This window comes from Salvelinus sp. IW2-2015, linkage group LG18 (assembly GCF_002910315.2).
Source record: "Salvelinus sp. IW2-2015 linkage group LG18, ASM291031v2, whole genome shotgun sequence".
NCBI classification, from domain to species: Eukaryota; Metazoa; Chordata; class Actinopteri; order Salmoniformes; family Salmonidae; genus Salvelinus; species Salvelinus sp. IW2-2015.
The window spans coordinates 35923998-35944263 of NC_036858.1; the positions used below are offsets into that span (position 1 = coordinate 35923998).

Sequence of the window (20266 nt, forward strand, 5' to 3'; positions counted from 1 at the left end):
TCTATGCTCTAACTACACTAAACAATGTTAAAAATTCCAATAGCAGTGTGTWTTCATGCATTTTTTTGGGGCATGTCTCACATCATCTTGGGGTGGCAGGTAGCCTAGTGGTTAGAACGTTGGACTAGTAATCGAAAGGTTGCAAGATCGAATCCCCGAGCTGACAAGGTAAAAATCTGTCGTCCTGCCCCTGAACAAGGCAGTTAACCCACGTTATGGTATGAAGGTTTGGCTTCATACCATAACGTCATTGAAAATAAGAATTTGTTCTTAACTGACTTGGCTAGTTAAATAAAGGTCCAACTTCTAGGATGATTTTAACCCACTTAACCCCAAGACTTTCCCAAGTTTGCACAAACATTGTGAAGCCCTAGTTATTCATTAGTGATTAATTGACAACCCTGTAACATGAACTGAACTCTTGTTTTAATATGGTGAAACGTTCCCTTTTTAAATGATAAAAAAAATATCGTAGTGTAAAAGCAGGCGAGATGTTTTTTTCTGGTGTTTTGTTGTGGAAAACTGAGCATTTCGAGCATACCACGTCAACCCTGTAACCCATAGAGAGATAGACTAGAAATATTTTAACAAGTTCAAATCTTTTATTAAGCTTGCATTCAATTGTCCCTCCCTGTTGCARACAACAAGCTTCCTTTCCCCGTGTCACAAGGAGAGTACAGCCTGATTTAAGATTAAATATTCAAACCTGTTAGTCAACTCTCCCACTGGCCACACCACGAKATGTSAAAGTGGACAATTGGSTAATATTTGGTTGAGGSGTTGATCAATGAGATAATAACCMATATTCACCCACTCAAAAATACAGCCAACATTTGGTTGAATTCTCAGTGTTTTATCACTATACTTTCAACCATCTAAAAGCACAACGAAGTTCAAATAGGAATACAATGTCAGATATTTWGTTTATTTATACAACAACTTAATCTGTTATCACTGTGCTTCATCTAATAGCACAATCAAATGACCTGGATTACAGTTGAGATTACATAAAYAAATAGTGGCGCAAGTGATCAATGTCATTCGAGATTCTGCACAGATTATTAAAGCAATTGTGAAGATCTCCACAGACCTGCAGCCTTTACATGCTATCTTGAACATGCACGCTTTCTATTGTTACATAGGAAGACATTTATAGAGACAGTAATCTCAAAATGTGGCCCTGGATGTGTTACTCATTTTAAAGGGTAGGAAGCATGAGTTTTTACTCACCAATGTAACAACACAGTGTGGTCAAAGACTTAGTAACTTAGTTGTAGTCATGATCTGGTTACCTATAAGTACAAACATAGTTATGTTTTTGGGTTATTACATATTTATTAACTTATTTCCGGATAACTTCTAAACTACCCACAATGCACTATTTCTCAACGTCATATGGAGGATCTACTCTGTTCTACCGAGTTCGTATGCTAGCTCGGTAGCTAGCTCAAGCTGAACAATTTTATAAGTTTTACCATCGGATGGGCCCTAACCATCAATCTGTAAATCTGCTCTCTCTTTTCTTTTAATCTTAGGTTATGTTTTAGTTYTGTTAGTTATGTTCTAGCTAGCTGGTCTCCAGTAGTTAGGCTCTAGCTTGCCGACCATAACTGTGGTGGTTAGCTAGGCTGTCACGGCTAATAGCTAGTTGGCTAAATAGCTAARGCTGGCTGGCTATCTTGCTGGCTAAAATAACTGCATTTAGCTAACGTTCTTTGACAACTGGTTAGATGGCATTATYTATTTCCAAAACATTGTTTTACTTTAATGTAGCTGTAAGCTAGTTGTTGATAGCAACTCGCTGACTTATTCAGTGCTAACTTAAAGTTAGCAGGCTGGTAGGGCTAATGTTAGCAGAGTAGTTGGTTAGCAACCTTCCAAGTTGAMTTGTATCAATACATTCATAAATTATTTGCTTGTAAGTTTGCTGACAATTCAATTGAAACCAGTAGTCATGAGTGCAAACGARTRATACAATTGAAGTTATTTCCTTTGGAGTGTACATGATGTGGAATACGCTGGCTTGCCGGGTCCTCCATATTACATCACACCCCGGAAAAACATTTTCCGACACGGATTCTGATCGGTTTTATGTAATAACTCCAAAAATAGAAGAGTGAGGTGTAACTTGGCATTGGGACTTTTGATGCYTACACTAATGCAAATCCATATGTTACATMWGGTTACGTTTATGCTACCTACCCTTTAAGGTTGAATAACTACTGTTACAATAGTTTGTAAGATTGTCTTAACTTTACAAAGCAACCAAATATCAACATTTAAAGGATATTTGGATAGTTCCATCTGAGCCACTGGTATAATCCTATTCTTTAACTTTTATTTTTGGTTGAGTTGGAGACATGAATCCAACATATAATCTATTAACTGGTCGACAAGTTACTGTATTGCGAATGTTATATTGAATTGTGCTTGGTTGTCAACGCAACAAAATATCCACATTTGAAGGAGATTGTCTTCTCCCTGGATAGTGCGATCTGTGCCACGGACTTAGTCTGGCTTTAATTTCAGTTTGTCTACAAATTAATACTGTATGTTGGATTCATGTCTCCATCTCAACCAAGTTATTTTTACCTTCATTTAACTAGGCAAGTCAGTTAAGAACACATTTTTATTTTCAATGACGGCCTAGGAATAGTGGGTTAACTGCCTGTTCAAGGGCAGAACGACAGATTTGTACCTTGTCAGCTCGGGTATATGAACTTGCAACCTTTCGGTTACTAGTCCAACGCTCTAACCACTAGGCTACCCTGCCGCCCRAAGTTAAATAAATACGACTAAATCAAATCAGATCAAACTTTAAACTCGCTTTAAATAAAGTTTGATTTGATTTAGTCCTATACTTTAACTTCGATTTTTAGTTGAAATAGCGACGTGAATCGAACATATTATGAACTAGCTGCTCTGTTAAACCTAGCCTTTGGAATAACTTCAATAGTAATCGTGAATCTATTTTTTTTTTTTAAGTGGAGACCTCTCAACAGTCATTCTCACGATAGCATATTGGTAATAGTCAAAGCTAAGCAGGGTTGGGCTTGGTTAAAACGCTGGATAGYACACCAAAGGGGTAGCTGTAGATCACATGTCTCAAACTCATTCCACGGAGGGTAGAGTATCTGCGGGTTTTCACTCCTCCCATGTACTTGATTGATGAATTAAGGTCACTAATCCGTAAAGAACTCCCCTCACCTGGTTGTCTAGGTCTGAATTGAAACCAAAAACCCGCAGACACTAGGACCTCAATGGAATGAGTTTGATACCCCTGCTGTAGATAGATCAATTCTCCAGTAGGAGGTGCTGCCCAGRCTATTGTTTTTTTCTGATAGTGGAGATGAAGTTGTTTCAAAAGGTACAAATGCAACAATTTTTAACCAAGGTTTGTCTATGTTGAAAATTGGTTACCATGATGACATAAACCTGTGGTTGAAATTTCAACCTCAAAACAACAGTTGATGACTTTTTGCAAATCCACTGTATTTTACACATAGATTCCACATCACAATATGTTGCCAATTTACGTTGAAGCAACGTTGATTTAACACGTGTTTGCCAGTGGGCTATTCATTTAATGTTCACTCTTGTAGTAAGAACGGGAATATATGTTTGTTATGAAGTTGAACATGTGCTCTTTATGACAGAATGTTAAAATGAAAACGTTTTTTTTTTTACCAAAGGACACTCCCCAAAAGGCACTATTTTGAAATGACACTACAATGTTTAGTTCCCTGTTGATAAGAGATGCTTACAGTTCTCAAAGTAGAATTTGTGGAAGCCATGCCCTCCACCAGGTTTCCCAAAGCCTCGGGTTCAAACGAGGTGAGCCCGGTCACAGATTCTCCTGGAAGGGAAATCAGACATACAGTTAAACATTAAATTAAAATAGCACACATATTTATCTTCTATGTGGTAATGTGTGTGTATATAGATTGTGTGTAGGCTTGTCTACCATATGAATCTTCTCTTTGTGTCAGACTGGTTCAATGACTTCTGTTCTTTCTTTTTTCTGTATTTATTTGTCTGTTTATAGTATGTATGTATGTATGTATGATGTATGTATGTATGTATGTATGTATGTATGTATGTATGTATGTATGTATGTATGTATGTATGTATGTATGTATGTATGTATGTATGTGTACAGTTGACGTCGGAAGTTTACATACACCTTAGCCAAATACATTTAAACTCAGTTTTTCACAATTCCTGACATTTAATCCAGTAAAAATTCCCTGTCTTAGGATCACCACTTTATTTTAAGAATGTGAAATGTCAGAATAATAGTAGAGAGAATTATTTATTTCAGCTTTAATTTCTTTCATCACATTCCCAGTGTGTCAGAAGTTTACATACACTCAATTAGAATTTGGTAGCATTGCCTTTAATTGTTTAACTGGAGTCAAACGTTTCGGGTAGCCTTCCAAAGCTTCCCACAATAAGTTGGGTGAATTTTGGCCCATTCCTCCTGACAGAGCTGGTGTAACTGAGTCAGGTTTGTAGGCCCTCCTTGCTCGCACACGCTTTTTCAAACTGGCCCACACGTTTTCTATAGGATTGAAGTCAGGGCTTTGTGATGGCCACTCCAATACCTTGATTTTGTTGTCCTTAAGTCATTTTGCCACAACTTTGGAAGTATGCTTGGGGTCATTGTCCATTTGGAAGACCCATTTGCGATCAAGCTTTAACTTCCTAATTGATGTCTTGAGATGTTGCTTCAATATATCCATATAATTTTTCTTCCTCATGAAGCCATCTATTTTGTGAAGTGCACCAGGCCCTCCTGCAGCAAAGCACCCCCACAACATGATGCTACCACCCCTGTGCTTCACGGTTGGGATGGTGTTCTTCGGCTTGCAAGCCTCCCCCTTTTTCCTCCAAACATAACGATTGTCATTATGGTTAAACAGTTCTATTTTTGTTTCATCAGACCAGAGGACATTTCTCCAAAAAGTATGATCTTTGTCCCCATGTGCAGCTGCAAACCGTAGTCTGACTTATTTATGGCAGTTTTGGAGCAGTGGCTTCTTCCTTGCTGAGCGGCCTTTCAGGTTTTGTTGATATAGGACTCCTTTTACTGAAGATATAGATACTTTTGTACCTGTTTCCTCCAGCATCTTCACAAGGTCCTTTGCTGTTGTTCTGGGATTGATTTGCAAAGTACGTTCATCTCTAGGAGACAGAATGCGTCTCCTTCCTGAGCGGTATGACGGCTGTGTGGTCCCATGGTGTTTATACTTGCGTACTATTATTTGTACAGATGAACGTGGTACCTTTCAGGCATTTGGAAATTGCTCCCAAGGATGAACCAGACTTGTGGAAGTCTACAACTTTTTTTCTGAGGTCTTGGCTGATTTCTTTTGATTTTCTCATGATGTCAAGCAAAGAGGCACTGAGTTTGAAGGTAGGCCTTGAAATACATCCACAGGTACAACTACGATTGACTCAAATTATGTCAATTAGCCTATCAGAAGCTTCTAAAGCCATGACATCATTTTCTGGAATTTTTCAAGCTGTTAAAAGGCACAGTCAACTTAGTGTATGTAAACTTCTGACCCACTGGAATTGTGATACAGTGAATTATAAGTGAAATAATGTCTGTAAACAATTGTTGGAAAATTACACTTGTGTCATGCACAACTACAATTTGTTTACAAGACATTTGTGGAGTGGTTGAAAAACTAGTTTTAATGACTCCAACCTAAGTGTATGTAAACTTCCGACTTCAACTGTATATATGCAGTGTGTATGTATATATGTATCTATATTATTGTACTGCTCTAGGGATGTAGTTATTSTTTGGATAACCTTGTTGACTATTATGTATTGTATTTGCTCAATGCAGAGAATGCCGGAAGAAGAATGATCATTTCATTACCATAGTGAATTATTGTAATGTTTGTTAATGTGTCAATTAACCTCATAAGGGATGGGTTGCCAACTGGCGATTTGACACAAAAACAACATTTTCATTCATTCATACAGTGCCTTTACAGTATTGACACACCTTGACTTTTCCACATTTTGTTGTTACATTTTGATGTGTTACAGATTTTGTGTCACTGGCCTACACACAATACCCCATAATGTCAATGTGGAATTATGTTTTTAGAAATGTTTACAAATTAATAAAAAAAGAAAAAGCTTGAGTCAATAATTAATTAACTCCTTTGTTAAGGCAAGCGGAAACAAGTTCACGAGTAAAAAATGTGCTTCACAAATCACATAATYCGTTGCATGGACTCACTCTGTGTGCAATAATAGTGATTTTTGAATGACTACTTCATCTCTGTACCCCACACATAAAATMATCTGTAAGGTCCCTCAGTCGAGCAGTGAATTTCAAACACTGATTAAACCGCAAAGAACAGGGAGGTTTTCCAATGCCTCACAAAGAAGGGCACCTATTGGTAGATGGGTTAAAAATTCTAAATAAAGCAGACATTGAATATCCCTTTGAGCATGCTGAAGTTTATTAATTACATTTTGGATGGTGTATCAATACACCCAGTCACTACAAAAATACAGGCATCCTTCCTAACTCAGTTGCCGGAGAGGAAGGAAACAACTCATGGATTTTATCACTATGCCAATGGTGACTAAAACAGTTACAGTGTTTAATGGCTGTGATAGGAGAAATTGAGGATGGATAAATAATATTGTACTTACTCCACAATACTAACCTAACTGACAGAGTGAACATACATCCTGTTTGCKATAAGGCACTAAAGTAAAAGTGCAAAAAATGTGGCAAAGAAATTAACTTAATGTCCTGAATACAAAGTGTTATGTWTTGGGAAAATTCAACACAACACATCAATGAGTWCCACTCTTCATATTTTCAATAATGGTGGTGGCTGCATCATGTTATGAGTATGCTTGACATGGGCAAGGACTGGGGAGTTTTTGGGGATCAAAAATAAATGGAATAGWTCTAAGCACAGGCAAAATCCTAGAGGAAAACCTGGGTCAGTCTGCTTTCCAGCAGACACTGGGAGACAAATTCGCCTTTCAGCAGGACAATAACCTAAAACACAAGGCCAAATATATACTGGAGTTGCTTACCAAGATAACTTTGAATGTTCCTGAGTGGCCGAGTTACAGTTTTGACTTAAACCGGCTTGAAAATCTATGGCAAGACTTGAAAATGGCTGTCTAGCAATGATCAACCACCAACTTGACAGAGCTTGAATAATTTTTWAAAGAATCATGTGCAAATATTGTACAATCCAGGTGTGCAAAGCTCTTACCCAGAAAGACTKACAGCCGTAATCGCTGCCAAAGGTGATTCTAACGTATTGATAGACTCGGGGGTGTGAATACTTACGTAAATGTATTTCATTTTCAATACATTTGCTAATGTTTTTAAAACCATTTTTTCACTGTCATCATGGGGGAAATGTGCGTAGATGGGTGAGGAGAAACAAAATCTATTAAATACATTCTGAATTCAGGCTGTAACACAACAACATGTGGAATAAGTCAAGGGGTYTGAATACTTTCTGAAGGKARCGTATCATCAGCACCTCCCAACCTCTCACATTCCACATACTACTCTAGTAATTTAGAGGGAAATCAGCAGGGCTAGGGGTTATTCATTTGTCAAAAACTAGGAGCTAATTAAATGTATGCACACAATCTATAAACTCACGTGTAAGCCTCAAAGTCTCCGTTGTTGATGGCCTCAATCAGCTGCTCGGTAATCTTGATGATCTCTTGTTTGCGAGCTGAAATCCAGAGAACGACAGAGAGAAAGAAGAATGGCAGGAGAGAAAGAGATGGCCAGACGCGATTAGAAACCCTCGGAGTGCTCCGGTCACAAATACTTAAAGGCCAGCATGCAAACCCCCTCCCTCACCATGCTTCCTTAAGTTGCACTAGCCCTTTCCTGTATGGTACTGAGTGCAGAGACATTGCATGTCATCGATGCCTATTGTTATTTGGTTGCACAAGAAGACAGTTTACAGCAGCACTACTGGTGACTTTAGGGGACCACCAATCCCATGAAAACTACCTTAACAGGCCCCAACTTAGCTGCAGTCCAGCTCTCTTTCCCTTCCAATAGTCCGCCCTACCCAAAGCACCTGGCAATGTTGAGTTGTTGAACAGTTTCAGTTCCCTAAACCTCTAATGCGTATCCTCAACCCTCAACCACACAGACAAGTGACACACAACCCAGCTGGGCTGACTGAAATGTCATCMGGGAGCGTGACACACATGAGAAGTGGCAGTCACAGATAGCCCACTACGCCAGACAACCTGCCAGTGAGGTCGAGAAACCCCACGCGGCACACATCACGGCTTATATATACAAGCTGCGAGCACACCTCCGTTTGTTCAGTTCATATTCCCACAGGAATGATGAACTGGCAAAAAGCAGTTCATGCGTGGCTTTATTGGTATTGTACCGTAGCCTATATGCTACTCTCACATAAATATAGCTGAGTCAGCTGACTAACTGTGAGGCAGGGTTAGCAATGAAAGCCAGTGRGTGTCACTAACTCTTCTGCGTAGTGTAGCTGCCTCAGGGCTGTCTAACTTACTCAGCTGCGTGTTGCTGCCCCCTGGGGCCATGGAGGGTGGCGCAGGCAGAGCTTGCTCTTAGRTAAGACAGGAGCTATGACCCGAACAGTTCTAATTAGCAGAAAGTGTGCTTGGCATCGTCATGCAGTTTGGCGGCTGGAAGACAACAGGACAACAGCAACAAAATGGCAACCATGTAAGCGAACAAATCAGAAACCAAAATGTCAAACACAACTGATAGGACCACAAGACCCGTTTTCCCAAACTGGAACACTGTGCCACTCAAACGGCAGTTGTTACATAGTGTGTATAACTTCACAGTATAACTTCACAGTATAACTTCACAATGCTCTGAAAGGCACACAATGCCCACAAGCAACAGAGTTATATAAAGGGAATGCTACATAGAAGCCAAACGTAGATGAACATACACACACTAATAACAACTTAGATATACCAATGGACACAGACAGTGAACTGACAGTCACACAGACGGACAGAGSGGACWCCAGTGAACACAGCACCACAGCAGGTGATGGAGAAGACACTGTGGCCTTACAGCCAGCAGGGGGTAGCAGTCAAGCACTAAACCCAGTTACAGGCCACCACAGAGGATACCGCCTGAATGGGGAAGTAAGAGAGTACAGACAGACAGAGACACCTCCGGGACAGGGGGTTGCTGTTTAGTGAGCAGGGGACTGGAGCGGACCAGAGTTTGGGGGTGAATCTCAATTGATCTCAAAAGTCTACAATGGCTTTCTCTCTTCAGCTCATCTACTTCGTCAGATTCAGCACCGATTTGACAAGATCGGATAGGTGAAAGCAAGTTGGCAGAGACCTGATGATGGAGTTGCTGCTGTCAGCTGTCCAGTCCCATCAAATAGTGCAAGTGAGCGAAAGGAAAGAAAGCCTGTTTGGACTATTGAGATTCAACCTTTGTATAGCCTAGCTTGCTGTCTGTCTACGGTCTGCTCAGCTGTCAGGCTGGGTGTCTGTGTTCGGGCCATGGGGAGGGATAAATACATTGAAAGGGCAGTGAGACTCAGGTCAGCACAATTTGTTCTCTTGGTGGACGGGAAGAGAAAGAGAGGAAGAGGAAATATAGGGAGAGGAATGGAGAGAGAGGCAGAAGCTACATGTAGGACACTGGGTCCCGTTTTGTCCAGTTTTGCACTTCAACAGTGAACACATGTCTGTGCAAAACAGAGTGTCTATACACAGCACGGTAACGTTATTGTCATAGTAAAACGGATACGGGACATGCTTTTGGCAAGGTCTGAGAGGGACAGGCTGAGTGATAGATACACTACATGACCAAAAGTATGTGGACACCTGGTCGTCGAACATCTCATTCCGAAATCATGGGCATTAACCCCCAATTTGCTGCTGTAACCYCCTGCACTCTTCTGGGAAAGCTTTCCACTAGATGTTGGAACATTGCTGTGGAGACTTGCTTCCATTCAGCCAAGAGCATTAGTGAGGTGGGGCACTGATGTTGGGCAATTAGGTCTGGCTCACAGCCGGCGTTCCAATTCATCCCAAAGGTGTTCGATGGGGTTGAGGTCAGGGGCTCTAGCAGGACAGTCATTTCCCAAACTGACTTGTTGGAAAGGTGGCATCCCACACCTGTCAGCAACAGGTGTGGCTGAAATAGCCGAATCCATTCATTTGAAGGGGTGTCACATATTTTATGTAGTGTAGGACAGCTGAGTAGCATCAGTCTGATGAGCCGACAGAGAAATAAGGAGGAGAGACGTTTTAAAATGACATTCATGAGCGCCTGCACCACAAGTGTCCCAAAGCTGAGGTAGTGAAAAMTATGGAGAGTGTAGGAGCTAATTAGACGATCAGATAACCACATCAACTGAGCCAGCAAGGCTGCAGGTTTCAGAGCTAAATGATATCCCATGCACTGCGATATGTTTGGAGTTTCATTCAAAATAATGGAGATGCATGCCTAATTAGATGACATGTGCATTTGTCTGATTTCAAGACTTAACAGATGAAATACCTCCCAAATCAACTGTTACTGAGGGTTAAATCTTGGTCTGGGTAGCCATTTGACTAGATGTTCAGGAGTCTTATGGCTTGGGGGTAGAAGCTGTTTAGAATCCTCTTGGACCTAGACTTGGCGCTCCGGTACCGCTTGCCATGTGGTAGCAGAGAAAACAGTATATGACTAGGGTGGCTGGAGTCTTTGACAATTTTTAGGGCCTTCCTCTGACACCGCCTGGTATAGAGGTCTTGGATGGAAGGAAGCTTGGCGCCAGTGATGTACTGGGCCGTACGCACTACCCTCTGTAGTGCCTTGCGGTCAGAGGCCGAGCAGTTTCCATACCAGGCAGTGATGCAATCAGTCAGGATGCTCTCTGGTGCAGCTGGAGAACCTTTTGAGGATCTGAGGACCCATGCCAAATCTTTTTTCTTTTCAGGTTTTGTCGTGCCTGCTTCACGTGCCTGCTTCATGCTCGGTCRTCTTTTCCTGTAGTCCACAATAATCTCCCTTGTCTTGATCACGTTGAGGGAGTGGTTGTTGTCCTGGCACCACACGGCCAGGTCTCTGACCTCCTCCRTATAGACTGTCATCAGCAAATTGAATGATGGTGTTGGAGTCTTGCCTGGCCGTGCAGTCATGAGTGAACAGGGAGTACAGGAGGGGGCTGAGCACGCACCCCTGAGGCGCCCCTGTGTTGAGGATCAGCGTGGATGATGTGGTGTTACCTACCACCTGGGGGTGTCGGCCCGTCAGGAAGTCCAGGATCCAGTTGCAGAGTGAGGTGTTTAGTCCCAGAGTCTTTAGCTTATTGATGAGCTTTGAGGGCACTATGGTGTTGAACGCTGAGCTGTAGTCAATGAATAGCATTCTCACATAGGWGTTCCTTTTGTCCAGGTGGGAAAGGGCAGTATAGAGTGCAATAGAGACTGCGTCATCTGTGGATCTGTTGGGGTGGTATGCAAATTGGAGTGGGTCTAGGGTTTCTGGGATGATGGTGTTGTGAGCCATTACCAGCCTTTCAAAGCACTTCATGGCTACAGATGTGAGTGCTACTYGGTCGGTAGTCATTTAGGCAGGTTACCTTAGTGTTCTTGGGCACAGGCACTATGGTGGTCTGCTTAAAACGTGTTGGTATTATAGACTCGGATAGGGAGAGGTTGAAAATGAGACACTTGCTAGTTGGTCAGTGCATGCTCGCAGTACACGTCCTGGTAATCCATCTGGCCCTGCGGCCTTGTGAATGTTGACCTGTCTAAAGTTCTTACATCGGCTGRGGAGAGCGTGATCACACAGTCTTCCGGTACAGCTGGTGCTCTCATGCATGTTTCAGTGTCATTTGCCTCGAAGCGAGCATAGAAGTAGTTTAGCTCGTCCGGTAGGCTCGTATCACTGGGCAGCTCTCGGCTGTGCTTCCCTTTGTAGTCTGTAATGTTTTGCAGGCCCTGCCACATCCYACMAGCATCAGAGCCGGTGTAGTACGACTCGATCTTAGTCCTGTATTGACACTTTGCCTGTTTGATGGTTCGTCGGAGGGCATAGTGGGATTTCTTATAAGCMTCRGGGTTAGAGTCCCGCTCCTCYAAAGCGGCAGCTCTAGCCTTTAGCTCAGTGCGGATGCTGCCTGTAATCCATGGCTTCTGGTTGGGGTATGTACGTACGGTCACTGCGGGGATGACATCATCAATGCACTTATTGATGAAGCCAATGACAGATGTGGTGTACTCCTCAATGCCATTGGAGGAATCCCGGAACATATTCCAGTCTGTGCTAGCAAAACAGTCCTGTAGCTTAGCATCTGCTTCATCTGACRACTTTTTATTGATCTAGTCACTGATGTTTATTTAAAAGTGGAATATGAATTGCATCATTCAAGTCAGGAGTGTGTCCCAAAATATATGAGTTTATTGATCCCCTCGCCATTCTCTGGAAGTCACCCTCGGAAGTTTAATCAGCAACACATGACAATGGAYGGCCCTCCTAGCGAGTTGGAAGGGGCAAGGGATTCACCGACACTCAGTAACACCTGTCACTGAGCAGTAATCTGGACACTTTTAATGGTCAAATACGCCTACATTTTTTGGATCCCTAAGTCACTGGTCATGTCCAAATACCCGTACCTGTGTTCTAAATATTAGGCTTTTTGATTATGCAAAAGAATTACGTTTTAAAGTATGTGAACATTTTGTATGCCTTAAAGTGGCACTCCAGCCTCCTTTCACCTTAATTTAACACCTGATTTACTTAACAAAAGGAACATCTCAATAGGTGGTCGAGGTGAGTCATGACATATCACAGGGGGGTGAGCCTTTCCTCTTTTGTTCTCTAATGTTCCTCTATTGTTCCTCTATTGTTCCTCAGGCAAGGATGGAGGCTGATGACATCACGACTTCCCATCAGACCAACTCCTTGAATCTGCTACTCCTTGAAGTTTGAGGTTGTTTCAAAAAAACACTATTTAGCTCAAAACYTTTCCTATATCGCTTTGCAACTGGAAAAGTTCCAAAATCACTGGAGGACATCTTTAAATGACAGAATGTCTACTCACTTCGGATTTTTATTTAGTTCAATWCGCTGCACACAGMTGAGGAAGAGAATCGTCTTTCGAGACCGACGTGATTGATAACAGCTGATAATAAGCTGAGGGGATGCTCTGTACCAAAATGTACAAATGGAATTYGATGACGCATTCTCAGTTGGATGAGCCTAGCATGCTGATATTTGTTGCTTACTACATTCATTTTTACTAAACAGTACATCCTAAATATCATGTAGTACGATTAGTATACAGTATGCAGTTTAAGTAAATAGTAGYCAAGCCAGATTTCAGACACGGCCATTGGCTAATGACTGTACCAAATTTATATTGTCTTTTTTWAAATCTTTATCTAACTAGGCAAGTCAGTTAAGAACAAATTCTTATTTACAACAACAGTGGGTTAACTGCCTTGTTCAGGGGCAGAACAACATATTTTTACCTTGTCAGCTCGGGTATTTGATCTTGCAACCTTTTCGTTACTGGCCCAACGCTCTAACCACTAGGCTACCTGCCGCCCCTTAGTATGCATTTGTCTGGAATACTTTTATCAAAATGATAAGTGATTGTGATAATTAGTTCCTTTTTGAGTGTGTGGACAAGTGAAAGGAATATGCACAAACAGAAGATTCTTCAGCTGATATAACTCCATTGAAGATAGTGAGGGGGACGTTGTACAATATAGTCCCCTTCGAGACAGGGCTGGGTTAAATCTGTATCGCCAAAGTTTAGCTCTCTAGCACGCTTGAAATTTAAAGGTAATWTCCYATTGAGCCGACATGTGCAGCGTTCACCGTGAATGCAGTCTCCGCTAACGCGGGAACATTGCAGCTGCAAAGACAAAGACATGTTTACACAAGCACATATATTTATACCCTCCTACTAGGAGGAGTCAACTTCTTGCACATCTAGATAGCCAATACATCTCTGTTGCTAGTCAGGAACTTAATTGGTTCCTCTCACTGATGTAATCATGGCCCCGCCTCCTGCTAGAACATTCGTGGGCATGGAAATATATGTGCGTGGGATAGGACTGTTCCTTCTCACGTCATCAGACCTGACCTCGGGCCCAAATTCCTCGCTCCTCCCTAATCCACGACTGTCCTACCTTATCAGTGACTGAAACCAGACTGTTGCCCTTTGCCTCCCTCTTTAGGAGCCATGAGATMTAACAATAACATGTTTTGACAGAATGTAAACTTTCCATYSACCTAGTTCTTATCCATCCTCCATTGACCCCAACATATACAATCATTATACATGTAAAGTAARCAATAAGTTCTAGTATGGTAAAATGAATAAGTATATTTCAAGCTAGAATCCAACACCTTTAAATGTCAATTGGGCTACAACGTGGAACTTCAGCGCTACGGATTGAATCCAGCCCCTAACAGTAATACAGAATAGTAATACAGGAAGAGTCATGGAGGAACACTATTATGGGGGCCATCTTAAATTGGACAGCATTATGGGGAATCTTAAATGGTACAGTATTATGGGGACAGACAGCCCTAGGGCGACAATACTATGGGGACAGTCTTAGGGGGACAATATAAATGAGTTCAAAGGGGGGAAAGGACACCAAGGTCAGAGTMGAGAGGTGAGGGGTGATACTGCTGCTGACTTACAGGTGGGTGGGCAGTGAGGGGGCTGGGGCTGGCTCTGTTCCTCACTGGCACTGCACTGGCTGACCATTGCGCTGTCCGCGCTAGACCCGCACGCAGACACTGCCCCCACCGCAACACACACACGCCAGAGAGAGAGGAGGATCAGACACAGTTCTGTACACACTACTATTTTGCCAAGACAAAACACTACAACCCCAACCCGACCATACATTATATATCCCACCACCAACGTACACAGAGAGACACACACAGTGGGGCGAGACACAATATAACCCCAGCCCATCACAACTAGCCAGAGAAACAGGGGAGTGAGACCACACTATACACCTCACAATCAAAATACAATACACACATACTGTAAACTAGGTCTCTGGAAATATACTGTATGAAGTTGACGATTCCATCGGTTCCCATGTCTATGTGCTTTTGTGCGTCTATCTGTGTGTTTAAGGCCTGACCTGCCTCTGTGTTGGGAAGAATGTTCACCCTCTCTTAGAATGTGGGGCCTTTTCGCTCGTCGGCACTGTAACGTCAGTGCCAGAGAGCCTGCCGCTTTTAGAGAGTGTTGCTATGTTTGCCTGACAACATGACACGAGAGTGCCATGGTAAAAGCCAGGTTTTCCCTGGGTGAGCTGCGCTGTGAGGCCCCGTCCGCGCTGCACTGAGTGGACAGGCTTGTTTCCCAGATGAAGCCATGTCGCTCGCGCACCGCTTCCCCCCCCACTTTAAACAATGCAGTTTTGACGAGAAACACACACACACACACATGTTTAAGTGGTGGAGTGCCAACTCTTTAAGCCCTGGGGAGCTGTGAGACCAAGAATGGGGAGACTATCTAAAGACTAGTGATTTGAGGGGAAAACCAAGACATATAAGGCCTTCATGTGCTAGTCTATTAGTTTGTTCAGACAAAGCATAGTCTACGTCCACAGCTAGACCACTCAGTATTCAGCTCTGTCTCTCACAGGCTACAAAGCACAGACTACTGTGCAAGTTTTTCATTCTCAGCAAGACATTTGCTTTTCACTCCGTAGGAATACAAGCCTTCAAACTACTAAACTACTCCTTTGACTTCTGTAGAAGCAGCTGTAGATGCCGATAAAGACCAGAGCAAAAGCTGTTCTCCGATATGTCAGTGCTTCATCATTCCCTCTCCAGACATATATACTCAGCTACAGTCTACATCTCCCAGATGTTCACAGGCCCAGACACCAGCCTGACAGTTAACTCAGGCCATCATAGGCTTCTCTGGCCTTGATCGTGATCTATTCTCTTTCTAAAGAAATGAAGGAGAAGGATCGACAACAAGGGAGCACATGAATGATCATTTTGTAACCTCATTTCTCATATAACTATGGCTTTTTAAAACATATGTATAATCTACACTCAGTGGGCAGTTTTTTTAGGTACACCACCCCGTTCACAAAAATGGTTCGCTCCTACAGACAGTGAGTCACGTGGCCGTGGCTTGCTATATAAAGCAGGCAGACAGGCATCTTGGCATTCAGTTTCTGTTCTACTGAACGTTAGAATGGGCAAAACAGGTGACCTAAAAGACTTTGAGCGTGGTTTGATCGTCGTTTCCGGTCGTGCCGGTTCTAGTATCTCAGAAACGCCCAGGCGGCCTCCTGGGCTTTTTTACGCACGACAGTGTCTAGGGTTTACCGAGAATGGTGGCGATGGTTAATGGCGTGGGGAATTTTTCTCTGGCACACGTTAGGTCCCTTGATACCAATTGAGCAATGTTTCCATTCCCCAGAGAATTCAGGSCGTCATGGAGGCAAAGGGGAGTCCGACCCGGTACTAGATGGGTGTACCTAATAAACGGTCCTATCTTGCATTCTAGCTCTGTCTTTCTGACAAACACCTGCGCAGACAGATATATAGATACAAGAAGTGAGAAAACATGCAGAGTAAGTGAAAGTTTGACGTGTACCTTTTCTACTTTTCACATCCTCCTCTTCTGTGGTGTTACAGCTCTCTGTGGAGCCCTGTAGCGGAGAAGAGTGATGGACAGAAACATGGAGGACAGAGAGAAGGAGTAAATGAGAGAAAGAGATATAGCAGCAGGAAACAGCGTTAGTCTGTGTGGTGAGAGCTGACTTGGGTGAGGCCTTCCCCAGGTGTACGGACAGACGGAAGGTCAGACGGACGCTCCCTCAGAGGAACACAAACCCTGCACAAACCAGCCAGGCAGACAGGAGGGCAAGCGCACGAGGATCCACACCAAACACAGCCTTTTGATGATGTGGGGTACAAACGGTGTGTGTTAAAGGCTGCGTGTACTGTGTATGTGGCTTTCTGGTGGCTGAGCCAGTGTGGTTTGGGCGAGTGAGGGACTCTCGAAGCAGGTGTGGCTTGTGAGTGTTTTGAGGGTTAGTGAGACTAAGTTAGCGTGACTGTCAGTAGATGTGGAGTGTTTAAGTGTACATGGTGTTAGAATCGCTCTAAGGTATCTTAGTAGAGCTCTAGCCACTCTAAGGTACCTTAGTAGAGTTCTAACCACTGTAAGGTATTTTAGCATTAGCATTAGCATTAACTGCGTTAGACAGCGACTCTATTGGATTAAAGAGGTACAGTAGCGGCTTACCTTGGTGCCGTCAGCTGGGTTGTGCACAACAGTGGTCTGTGGTTCCTAGGGGAAGCAGGAGAAAGTTTAACATGCAGGGACCACCAGGGAAGGCCCAGAGCATGTGGGATACACACAGTCCACACGCCCGATGCATGTAAACACACACACATAGCCAAGCACAAGAGCCACAGCACAAAGCCAGCAGATGGGCACTGTCACGGGGGGGCAATGAGACAGGATGGGGGTTTGACAATTAGAAGACACTACAAAGAGCCACGCTACTCCATTCCACTAGAGGAAGGAGCTATGGACTAATGTCACTTATCATTGGAGCTATCAGACTTAGAGGATGGCCTCTAAGACGTAAAGCAACAGAGGAGAAAAAACACAGAGAGTCTGAAATGAGGATGATGGGGTTTGGCTGTGAGATGGGATCAGCAGTCCACCCATCAACCCCCCCCCCACCTCCCTCATCCCAACCTTGACCCTGCTGTTGTAGCCGGTAACCATGGCAACACTCATCGCAAAAGCGCCTAGCAGCTTAAAATACTGCGACACAGACACCCCCAAGGCACTGTCCCACCCACACCTACAAACAGTAGCACAAACATGGACCCTCCCACAGGACACTGGTCTACGGACTCCACCTCAACAAAACCACCTACACACATGAAGATGCAGTCCTTCGGATAACATTAGCCATTAGCTTAAAGGGATAGTGCAACATTTTGGCAATTAAGCCACACAGAGACATACAAATGGTATRCATGAGTTAATCCGTTTCTGGGTTAGGAGAAACAAAGTCTTAATTTGCCAAAATGTTGCACTATCCGTTTAAATGCTACCACAGGGTCTGACATTCTGCCCTTCAGTAAGTTGATGTATTGTAGCTGATTAGAAGAAGCTAGGAGACTGATATAGGATAGGCAGCACTGCCTTGGAACCACTGTCAGATCAACTGAGCGCTGACCCAGAGAGACAAACCATCCTTTAACACTGACCACAGCCAAGTAATCCAACCACATACAGTCGCTTACCGGTAGCCCTAATGGAGAAGAGTAAGATACTGATCCCATCAGTTTGATGGAGGTGGTCCTGTGATTTGCCTTTCATAGAAAAGGGATTCTCTTGACTGACATTCCACAACGCTACAGTACATTGTTGCATTGCCAAACACCCAGGTTAGGATTCTGTCCCTCATACAGGTTTCATGTCTCTCTCAGGTCACTGCAGCTCAGTAGTCTTTCTGATAGACACCACTATACATGCTTCTAGGCTTTTCACCACAGCTCTTCGCTTCCCCTGTATACGTTCTGTTAACAGGGCCAAGGACCATAGACAGACCATTGAGATCACTGGAAAGAGAGATTCAATTTGACTTCAGATGAGATGTGTTTCTTTGACATGGCGCCTGTCGTCTTTTTGCCCTTCACAAGGAGATACACTTACATAGAGGGACTGCATCTTCCATACAATTGGGCTATCTCTGTTTCCTGACATTGCTGGATCCTGTTTCACCCATGGTTTTAATGAGCTTTTGAATTGTTTTGAAATTGGTATCACATAAATTGTTTTTCATATGACCCCCAATTCAGCTACTCTAACTGTGTAGTATGTCAAATCATCAGCTTTATCAAGGGGGGAGAAATACAAACGCCAAAGAGGGACCGCTAGGAATATTCAATTTGGCATTGTGAATATATTACTTTAAACATTTAAAATGTGCAAAATACCATTATTTGTGTATATCTTGTTGAGCATTGTCATGCATGTCTGTGCATGACAAGATAGTAAGTCTGGGTAAAACAGGAGCCTAGTGAGAGAGGGTCACAGGCACAAACCAGTTGTTCAGTTTAAAATCATCAAAACCACTGTTAACATCACACTTTTCTCAAAATGGAGGAGAAGAGGAGAGGGTGGAAGAAAGGGTGGGAAAAAAATAGAGAGAGTCAATGAAGAGGGGATGAGACAAACGGATGGCAAAAAGCAAGAACTCAACAGAAACGTTGGGACTAATCCAATGGAACAGGGTGAGTAATGCAACAATGAGAGAAACCAAGTATAGATGAGATACCATTGGTGCTGAAGATGATATGCTGCTGTCTTTGGTGCTGCTGGTACTGCTCACTACACTGTTTTTATTGTTGTTTGTCTGCGGCTGGGACAACAAAAAACAACAACACAAAATGACTTCTACAGAGTGCCCACATAAAAAAGGACTATAGTATACATACTATAATATTCACTGTAGTGTTTTTGTGGGCTTTACTCCAGAATTCACTGTAGTATTTACTGTAGTATATTGTAGTATTTATAGTTAACTATAGTATAAATACTGTGGTAAAAAAAACCTGTAGTATATACTTAAGCAATAAGGCCCACGGGGGTGTGGTATATGGCCAATATACCACGYCTAACGGCTGTTCTTAGCCACGGCGCAACGCGGAGTGCCTGGATACAGCCTTTAACCGTGGTATATTGGCCATATACCACAAACCCCCGAGGTGCCTTATTGCTATTGTAAATTGGTACCAACGTAATTAGAGCAGTAAAAAGAAATGCTTTGTCATACCAGTGGTATACAGTCTGATATACCACGGCGGTCAGCCAATCAGCATTCCGTGCTCAAACCACCCAGTTTATAATAGTAATAATTAATGTAGGGTTTTTGCGGATTGTAGTATACTGTAGAGCGCTGCTACCTGACCCGAGCCCGATGGGCCCCGACATTATACATCGGGTTATGCTCGGGTAGAGCTTGTTTTTTTATCAATCAGTAGGGTACGGGCAAGGCCTGGGTATCACTAAATTGATCACTAACAATTTTAAGCTGAGCCATTTGCTCGTGCTCTGCTGCATAGTACAGACATACAGTTGAAGTAGGAAGTTTACATACACCTTAGCCAAATACATTTAAACTCAGTTTTTCACAATTTCTGACATTTAATCCTAGTAAAAATCCCCTGTCTTAGGTCTGTTAAGATCACCACTTTATTTTAAGA

At 42.9% G+C, this 20266-nt stretch overlaps 1 pseudogene; it reads right to left on the reverse strand.

The window, feature by feature from the left end:
* LOC111977594 (calcium/calmodulin-dependent protein kinase type II subunit gamma-like) overlaps window positions 1-20266 on the reverse strand; it is a 134007-nt pseudogene that overhangs the window by 3117 nt on the left and 110624 nt on the right.